Source organism: Nicotiana sylvestris, chromosome 11 (assembly GCF_000393655.2).
Source record: "Nicotiana sylvestris chromosome 11, ASM39365v2, whole genome shotgun sequence".
In the NCBI taxonomy this organism is placed as follows: Eukaryota; Viridiplantae; Streptophyta; class Magnoliopsida; order Solanales; family Solanaceae; genus Nicotiana; species Nicotiana sylvestris.
In genome coordinates, this window is record NC_091067.1 from 51,219,106 (window position 1) to 51,230,076 (window position 10,971).

Below are 10,971 nucleotides of genomic sequence, written 5' to 3' on the forward strand. Positions count from 1 at the left end.
TTAGGCGGTACGGGCAGCTTTAGGTGATTAGAGAAATGAGCTTCAGATGATTAGGGTGAATGATCTTTAGATGATTAAGGAAATGGTATTGCTAATTGGAAGTGATTTTATGAGAGTATATGTCTCAGAAAAAGGTAATATGATTAAACTGATGATATTTCGGTAGTATTGCGGCATGTTCTTGGTGGGTCCACTAGTGGTATTCGGGTTTGCTTGGTAGCACAGAAAAAAAAATTTGAGTATCTGTCGTGGAATGATTGGGTATCAAAGGTGTGCATGTATTCGCACGGTGGAAACTGGAATCAGGTATGATGATTTGTGTGCCATATGGAGTTGGAGACTGGGAGTTCTCATGTACAAACTAGGTTGTGGTGGTGGATCGTGTGTATTCAGCACCGTTTAGCGGCAATCGGGAATTGGAGGCTCGCGTGGATCTTTGTTTGTTGGTATGTTAGATTTTGGATGTGATGTCGGAATTCAGACTGGTTGTCTTAGTGTTGAGTGATTTTGAACTATTGCGCTACGGACAATACTGAAAATGCCACGGGTTGAGTGATGAAGTGCATTGGATTATATTCTAGCAGAGTGGTTTATATTTCAAAGGACTAGCGGACGATTGGGAAGGATTGCTTTCTTAATTGGGCATTCGTGATAGACGTCAACGCAGAGGTTTCTACCATTGATTCAGTTTTGGTGTTGAGGGACTTTTCGAATGCGTTTCTTGTGGCTAGGCATGTCGCCAGACGAGGTTGTTAATTTCGGTATTAATTTGGTGTCGGGTACCCGTTCGTCTGGCTCCGATAGGAGTTGTAGTAGTTGAAGTCCAACAGGATGAGTAATTGAGTGTTGCTCGGTGAATAACGTACCGGTTATGTTCTATCAGGTTTGCATGGTGTGTGTTATTTGTTTCACCATGGGTGTAATGATTTGCTTTGGCTCCAAACATCAATTGAGCATGGTTGTCGATTTCAAGCATAGTGACTTGAGGTGTTTCCTATGGAGTAGTATTTGGATAGGAATGCGCATTGTGGCAAAGCTGTGTGGAAACATGACATTGCGGGTCAAATTTGTGTGTCCTATTTCTATGATGTGAGACAGGGTCTCAGCCTTGTGTTGTGGCAGTACTGGTGAGTTTGAGGTACAGCTCTCTCAGTTGAGTCATTTTCATGATCCGAGTGTGTTTGGACCGTTTCTTATTGGTGCACGTATTATGCAAGTTGTGGCTTATGCCTGTATTGATGTGTCATATCAACAGAGTGGTGTGTTGGGTTCGAAGTGATCGTTGGGGTCATTAATGAATACGAACGGATTTGATTTCAGCATGTTTGATGGGTAAATATCGAGGTTCGGTTCCAAAATTTGTTATGGTAATTGCCAGAGGAGAAATGGACTCATGAATGGTTGATCTGAGCAATAATTATGGTTTATTGCGTGTTTCGATTACCGTTGGCAGTATATGAAAGTGTTGGAATGAGACCTTGGCTAATAAGAGATTTCTATCGGTATTTGGTTGTTAAGGGCAGTTGCTGTGAATGGAAGTTATTGCTGCATGTGTTTGAGTTATTGGTATATCATATAATTGCACCCGAGGTTGCAGGCATGATCTATTACAGCTAGTTCAGGCTTATTCTGAGTATAGATGTGAAGTTCTAATCTTGTGTATGATTTCGGAAGGTGCAATGTTGTTCTATGGTTTATGGACTAGATTGATTGTGAAATTTCAGCTATGTTGTGTTATCGGACCTATGCAAGATAGGGTAGTGTGGGATCACCCACGGGTATATTCTTGGTAAGGTCGAGCAGCTATTGGTTGACTTGTAGGACAACTCTAGGTATGCTCGAGGACGAGCGTTTGTTTAAGTTGGGGAGGATGTGACGACCCGACCCATCGTCTCGTGAGTTACCGCCCCATTTTCCCCACTACCTATTTTGTTATGCTTAATTATCAATGTCTTGTGTGGACAAGTTGAATTGGAGTGGTTCTGATAAGAAATGAGACACTTAGTCTCTTTAAGGAAGGTTTGTATTGGAAAAGTCAACCGGACGTTGACTTATGTGTTAGAGGGATCGGATTTGAATTCCGATGATTCGTTTAGCTTCGGGGGATGATTTGTGACTTAGGAGTTTGATCGTAAGTAATTTTGGAGGTCCGGTGTAGAATTAGGCTTGAATTGGCGAAGTTAGTATTTTGGCGAATTCCGGTTGATCGGTGATATTTTGATCCAAGGGTCGGAATAGAATTCTGAGAGTTGTTGTAGCTTCGTTAGGTGATTTGGGATGAGTGTGCAAAATTTTAGGTCATTTGGACGTGGTTTGGTCGGGTTTTTGATCGAAAGTGTATTTCGGAAGTTTTTAGAAAAATTAGGCTTGAATTCGATTAGTTTTGGGTAATTTGATGTTGTTTGAGGCATTTTGATGATTGGAAGAGGTTTGAATAATGTTATGAATTATGTTGGCATGTTTGGTCGGGGTCCCATGAGGCTCGGATAAGTTTTGGAAGAGTTTTTGGAAGCTTTTTGTCGTTTGAGCATAAGCATGTAATGATCCAAAGGTCCATTTTTATTTCTAGAGATCGAAATTTTATTTCGAGATTTCCAGAATTTAAATAATGAATTATAGGAGTGATCTGGAAAGTTTGGTCTAATTTCATCAAGTTGCGATTGAGTTTTTGACACGAAACATGAGTTAATTGTTTAACGAGAAAAATGGGTATTGAACTGAGCAAAAGAGCTCCGAATTGAGTTCTGATTGAAGGTCTATGTTCGTACTATTATTTTTGACTCATAGGAACAAGAATCATCGAATTCCGAGTTTGTATGATGGAGTTAGAGCCATTTTAGTGAAAAGAAAAGTGCTGCAATTTCTTTGGCTGCTATTGTATTTTTTTAGCAGCGTGAACAGTAACCCCCGCGCGTGAACAATAACCACGTGGGCTAATAATGACCACGCGTGTGAACAGTAACCGCACGCGTGAATAGTACTTCCGAAAAATTCTGGGCAGTGAGTTTATAAAACACTTCATCCGCGATTTTGGGTCATTTTTCCTCCATGGTTGATCATTTTGAGAGCTTCTTGGTGGAGATTAAAGAGGGATTCAAGGGGGAACGACTTGAGGTAAGTTTCTTGGACTTAGAACTCGTTTTTATTGTGAATTCCACCTAGAGATTCATGAAATATAAGCCTACAAATCAAGAACTAGGGCTTGAATTTTGAAACCAAACAATTAGGATTTGATGGGTCATTTGAACTCGGATTTGGGAGTTCTTGGTATGTATAGACTCGTGGCGAGACAAGGAATCCGGTGATGTTAATTTTCTGATTTTTCGAGACGTGGGCTCGGGTCTCGGGTTTTTCCAAATTCGTGAATTTTGGTATTTTTCGATTGCTTTCGATTGGGTATTGTCTCCTTAGCATTTTGTGACATATTCGTTGTGATTTTGGGCAGATTCGATGCACATGGAGGCCAATTCGAGGGGCAAAGGCGTCGCGAATTAAAGAAATAACCGGTTTGAGGTGAGTAATTGATGTAAATGATGTCCTGAGGGTTTGAAACCCCAGAATTTCACATCGTAACGCTATATTGAGGTGACTTGCACGCCGGATAACGGACGTGGGGTAGAGCACCATTGGGGATTGTGACTTGGTCCATCCCGAGAGATGTTTGTACCGTATTTTCTACTTGAACTAAATTGAGAATCATCCTTACTTAGATTTAATTGTTACATTTGGGCTTCTTTCCAATTATTTGATTCCTTCAGGGATTGATATCACTGCTTTCGCATATTTTGCATATCATTTGACCTCAGTCCAAGGTTTTAAATACTGTTTTGCAAACTCAGCCATCTTTCTAAGATTTGATATTTCCAAATGATATTCCGGGCTGAGAACTACTGTTTTACAAATGCCTAAGGGGCTTATGATGATTTCTGCACTGAGCATGGATCGGGTTGCGCGCCGCAGCAGTGATGGATCGGGCTGCGCGCCGCAACAGTGTTACATTGATATTGAGGCCGAGAGCCTGGTTGATTACATTGATATTGAGGCCGAGAGCCTGGGTGATTATACTGATATTGATATGAGGCCGAGGGCCTAGATTTGATGCCACGAGATGGCTTGATATTGCGCTTGGGCTGTAGGAGCCCCTCCGGAGTCTGCACACACCCCCAGTGAGCGTCGTCGATGATAAATAAATGGATGGCTCGGGCTGCACGCCGCCGTGGGTACTAGAGTGTACCATCATATGCATTGCATTGCACTCATGCATTTGTTTTTATCGGTTATACCTGTCTCAGTATTTGGTACGCTGATTTAATTGACTTGTTGCTTCACTATTTGTTGTTCTAAACTGTCAGTTATAGTTTACTTTGTATTTTTCCATGATTTCTTATTCTCAGCCTTTATTTATGTTTATTACTCACTGGGTCAGAGTACTCACATTACTCCCTGCACCTTGCGTGTAGATCCATGTACACCACAGGCTGAGTGAGGATTTGTTTAGCTGAACAGCAATATCCGAGAGTATTGAGGTAGCTGCATGACATTCGCAGATTTTATTATTAATTATACACTTGAATGTAATGACTTAGTAAATTTTCTGAGATATTTATCTATAATCTGAATAAGAATTTGGGATAATATTGTTGAATGGTCGGGCTTGCCTAACAGTGTGTTGGGCGCCATCATGACTGGGGTTGGGGTCGTGACAAATACTTGTCTTCGATTCTTGGTTGGCCATATTCAGTTTGTCTTTTGATCGGGTGTTGTATGAGTGAGTTGCCAGAATGCCAATCCACTAACCACCTGCCTGGACTCAATACATCAACAACAACCTTGTTAGTGGTTAGGGTTTTAACAAATTGGTAATCGAATGAATACACCTAAGCAGTTAACCGTTTCTATCATGCATTTGATCGGCTGCTTGCGTCATCCCGACTTTTCTTTCTTTTCTTCTTTTCTTTTTTTTTTTCATTCTGGCCTTTGCTCTTCTTTGTTTTTACTCTCTCATTTCCCTCTTGTTCTGCCATTGCTTCTTTCTCTTATTTTTCCTTTATTTTCTTTCTTTTTCTCTCTTGTTTTTCCTCTCTTTTTTTCTTTTGGTTATGGTTGAATCCTATGGAGACTGATGCTCAACAAGTCCAAAGATTTATGAGGGGTTACTGTTCTCGGTACCACCGGGTATTTACTTCTAAGATTCCCTTCGAAACCGACATATCCTGCTATCTCCTCCAGTGTAAGAGTTAATTCGAAATCAGCAAAGTGAAATACATTATGTGCTGGGTTCCAGAATGGTATCAAGGCCTCAATCACGTCTTTTCTTGGCTTAACCTTCAAGATCCCGATAAGACCACCCAATGCTTTTGTCATAGCCTTTCTGCTATCTTCCCCCAAATCATGTCACCACATATGTATCTCCAAAAGGATCTCTTCACGGACCGAGAAAGGTTCATTTTGAATTGTGCTTATCCTGCACATTTATTAAGGTGATTTTAATTAAAAGGAAACTATGACTCGTTTTGACTCAAGAAAAATGACCATCTTTTTTCCGAAATCTCCACACAAATATCTGGCTTCGCCGATACGGCCTTTCAGCACTTCGAAAATGAAGATTTTAAGGCTGTGTCGACTAACCAGCCAAAACCTTTAAAAGTGATTAAAAGTGGTTGTTCTTGCAAAAACAGCCTTCCGGCGCTCTTTTAGGGACATTTGGCTATTTCTGACAAGAATAGCGTCACCCTAATTATCTTCAAATTAAAGTAAATTTTTTGTTCTTTGGTGTTATTTTTGCAAAAAGGAAGTTGGACCTGATGGGGGTTGCCTACGTATCTCACACCCTGTGAGAATTAAACTGGCGTAGTTCGGAAAAATTTTAAGAACCCAACTTCTTTTTTTCTTTTCCCAAAAACAAAAAGATATTTTTTCCTATTTGTCTTTAAAATTCACAAAATTCCCCTATTTTTCGGCAGAGTTTCAGTATACTTTTAGGGACAGTGGTTTTCACCGCAGGTAATTACCTCACACTGCTATTTTCTTTTCCAAATTCTCTCCCTTTTATTCAAAAGTCGGTCAGCATGCAAATCCAAAGCAAATAAATGCACAAGTAGCAAGTAAGATGCATCAGGATGGTCTTTTTTATTTCGGGTGCACCTGTCCTAGACAGACCCAACCCCTGTGTTGAGTCTCCAAAGTCAAAATGCACATGATGCAAACAAACGTTCCTACTAGGGATCCGGCATGAGGTATTGTTATACTAGGTTTAAAAACCTGGGTTTATTTGTTCTAGACCTAGCTTACCCGAGCGGACAGCTCGAGCCGGGGGGGGCAGCGTATAGGGAATACAGAAGCTTCGCCGTCTTTGCAACTTGTCCGAACCTCGTTCTAAATTTGGAATATGACTCTAATAGAAAAGATGTCACACGAAGTGCACACTTCTTCATAATTTAGAAGACTTAGAGAGAAGAGGGATTTCGCAATAATTTATATACAGTTCACGGAATATCAAAGCGGCAAAAACAATCAATTAGCATATTAGGCCCAAATCATGTAACAAAATCAAATAATGGATAAAGCCAACTATAACAATTATTCTAAGCTCGAATTCTTGAACCCTGAACAAGAGATTCTGGGTTTGTTTCCCAGCAGAGTCGCCAGAGCTGTCACACCTCCTTTTTACCTACACCCCCGGGAGGGTATAGTATAAGGGAGTTTTTCCAATTAAAGGACAATCGAAACGGGATTATTGCAATTAAAGATTCAGAGTCGCCACTTGGGATAATTTATGGTGTCCCAAGTCACCGGTTCAAATCCTGAGTCGAGGAAAAGGTTGACTCTGTATTACAGTCCTCGAACTAAAAATCCGGGTAAGGAATTCTGTTAACCCGGGAGAAGGTGTTAGGCATTCCCGAGTTCCGTGGTTCTAGCACGGTCGCTCAACTGTTACTATTTGGCTTAATTATCTAATTTTAATACATGTTTTAACCTATGGTGCAATTTTGACTTTTATAAACGCTTTTATTCAATTTTAAAGAAGATTTGAACGTCGTTTAAAACACGTCTTTGGATCGCGCCACATGAAATGCACCCGAAATCCTAAACATATTTTATTCAACATTTTAAGATTTGATTTGGGTCACATGAAATGCACACCCAAGTTTAAGAAAGTAATATTAATAAACTAACGCGCCTACATCAATTTCGCGTTTGCAAGTTTGCGAGGGCCATGAAATTTACTAAATGGAACGCCTCAAGTTCTAAGGATAACAAAATTAATTAAGAGACCAATACAAGATTAATTAAACCGAGGGCCATGCAATTATCATTTTGTTTGGCATGGTGCTCCTCGAATTATTCTTAGCCAACAAGTTTCTACATTAAATCACGAGGGCCATAAATTGTTTTTGTTATCTAATATGGCATGCCCCAACTAGTTAATAATCTAATTAATTAATACTACATGGTTAAAGGCTCCCTTGAAACTAACTAGCATGGCTTATATGAGGAAATGAACGAAAACAATCCATTTATATAAAGGGTTGTGGGCTGATACGAATGGAATAGTGGCCCGACGAAGGGACAAGCAGGATTTGGAACTGGGCCTCGTAATGATCCCAACTCGAACATGCAAACAAGCTGTAACGGGTATCCAGCCACTGTGCTCCAGGATCGAGCCCTCAAGGGAACAATTCAGACTTATGGACCTATTTATATATGCATCAGTGCCATAGTTGAGAGTGGATTAATTTAATAGAAACACAAGGTGATTCAGGCATTCAAACATTTGTATTCAAACTCTTAATCTTTGAGAAACCATTTTAAAGCCAACTAAAAAAACAGACGATGGATCCTTAATCAAGCAGAATAGGCTACAAATCTGATTTTTTATTCAGAATTTCATACCAAATCATAACTACACATGCTTGATCCTAAATCAACCGGAAACCATTAATAATCCTCAAATTGGATACACCTTTTCACCCTTAACCATTCTCGAACATAAACTATATCACAGAAGGAAACAAAACTACACGACTTCAACTTTTATCACATGCTTAATATAATCTATTCAAACGTCCGGTTACCAAACTAACAATTTAAAATGATAGAGTCCCTGCCAAGCCAAAAGACTAACTCACACAAACCAAAACAAAACATACATTTGATTTATTAACCAATACAAACTCAAATTCGAAAGGACACTTGAAGATACAACACACAAAACAATGATCCCAATACTGATTTCGAGCACTGTATTACAGTCACAGGAACAACTTATGCCAAGCTATTATAATCTAGTCATAAAATTGAAAGAAGATCAAATAGAATCCAAACAAACAATCACATTTTCATTTCATGTTTTCCAATTACTGCTTCAAGTTACACTTCAATTGACAGCCATAGAGCTGAAGAATACCTGGAAATGAGGAATAGAGGATAAGGGTTACCAGCAGCCACGAACAAAGATCAGCAACAGGGAAACAATTCAGCGAATCGATTTTAAAAAAAAAACAGAATCAAGGCTTAACCAATCTACTAGAACATGTTCACTCGAATATAACCCAGAAACTATAAAATTATGCCTTAAAACCAGCTTCAATCCATCTTCTAAACTTTAGATATACCCAACAATTGTTTCAGAATCAAAAGCTTCAGAAACTAGCAGAAAAAGTAATGGAATAGTAGAATATTTTTTGTGTTTTCAGCTGTTTCAGAAATCAAATCCTTCAAGCATTTCAGAAAAAAAGCCTTCAATGGAACAGTAGAATTCTGCAGTTTTTTTTTGGGTTTTTCAGCTCCTCCCCCCTTTTCTTGAAAGGCAAGTTAATGTGCCTTTATAGGCAAGCAAAGTAGTGCAGATATTTGGTTCTAATTTTGCACTTTAGCCCTCTTGCAATTTTCCTTTTTGCCTAGATATCCTCTAGTTATGGACTTTCTACCCAAGTTAACTAACCAAAGCCTGAAATTGGCTAGAAATCCTTGCTAGAACATTCCTATTTCAGTTATGAAAAGATTCTCTAGATTAGACTACCCAAACTACCCCTCGACCCCTAGTTATTTACCTAAGCTACCAAACAAGGATATGGGCCCAAATGACCCAACTTAACGGGTCTGAATAGACCCAAATAACTTCATTATTGGGCCTACTGACTTCTAAGAATTGATTCAAACAAATCCAAGTCCACAATATGAGGGACTGAATAAAAGAGAAAATGGACCTAAAATTAAACTAAGGAGAAATCCATTAACACCTAAAGCTAATTGACTTTAATCAATAAGAAAACTAGCACTAACTCTATCACTAGCTTAATAGATGCCACATAAAACAGAAGAGATAAGCAATAATATGCAAAGCAGGACAAAGAACAAAAATAAAGAGACAAAATAAATTCGAATGAATAGACAATAAAGGCAAAAACAACAAGAAGAAGAAGCTAGGATTAGTACCCTGAACTTTGGTGAAGAAATCCGGAAAATACCCCTGAGCCTCCGACTCTTTGATTCCTGGCCCAAATCGAAATTAATCATGTGCTTTTTATCAAAAATACACGAATAAGATCGATTTGGGCCCAAAACTTCGAACAGGATTGACTCTGAGACCCTTCGATCCGAGATTCGAGCAGTTCCGGGGAGATTCGAGGGTAATGGGTTGGGTATTTGGAGAAAGGGTGACATGGTGGGTCTGTGGTGTCAATCTGGGGTCGTTTGGTGACCGGCCGCCGCCAGAGGGAATGAGGGTGGCGTTAGGGTTCGCGACTTCAAACTCAAATTCGAGGGATTCTGAGTATATTTGAGGGAAGATGGTTGTGGATTGGGGGTATGTAGGCGGAGAGGAAGCTACGGTGTAAATTTTGGGGTGGTTTGGAGACTCTCCGCCGCCGTAGGCGATTTTCGACGGCGGCAGACGATGACTCAGGGCGGGGACAGGCGGTCTCTAGGGTTTGAAGAGAGATGAGGGGGTGGGGGAGGGGTCGTTAGGACAGTTATATATTATTTCCACCTCAGTTCTCGACCATCGGATGAAGGGAAATCAACGACCCAGATCAGGACTTAGACAAAACGGGGTTGTTTGGTGGGGTGTGGAGATGGACCGGGTAGGGAGTAGGGTTTAGGCTGGGTCTGGGCGTTTTGACCTGGTTCAGGGGTTTAACATTTAGGCCTGGGGGTTTTAAAATGAATTTGGCCCAAATCTCTTCACTCTTTTCTTTTCTATTTCAAAACAATTCAATTCAAAATTCCTTTTTTTCTTTTTTTTTCTTTTTTTTTTTCAAAATTTAATTAAAATCAAAATTAATTCCTAGAACTAAAAAAACTAATTAAACCTAAAATGATAATTAACACAATTAATTAAAAACAAATTAACAAAAAAGCTAAAATTAAAAGTGCAAATTAAACTATTTTTTGTGATTTTCCCATTTTATAAAATAATTAATTTTCTAATTAATCCTAAAATTTAAAATTAAACCCTAAATGCAAATGCCAAGTATTTTTGTATTATTTTTTTTAGTTGTAAACATGCACAGACAAATGCGAACAATTAGCAAAAATGCCATAAAAATCCACAAAATTGCAAATACTGAAAGAAATTATTTTGTTTTGAATTTATGGGGGTGATTCATATTGGGCAAAAATCATGTGCTCACAGTAGGGTGATTGCCTACGCGTCCCGACAGCTAATAGTGCATGAGAAGAATTATCCTATCCATGATCGCGAGTTAGCTGCTTAGTTCACGCCTTGAAGATCTGGCGTCATTATTTGTACGGTGTTCCTTGTGAGATCTACACTGATCACCAGAGTTTGCAGCATCTGTTCAAGCAGAATGACCTTAATTTGCGTCAAAGAAGGTGATTAGAGCTGGTTAAGGATTATGACATAACTATATTGTACCACTCGGGTGTCGACACCCCCTTTTTCTACGGGTCAAAATCGGGTATATGACATTTGGGAGGACAACTCTATTCCCTTTTGAGAATTGGGTT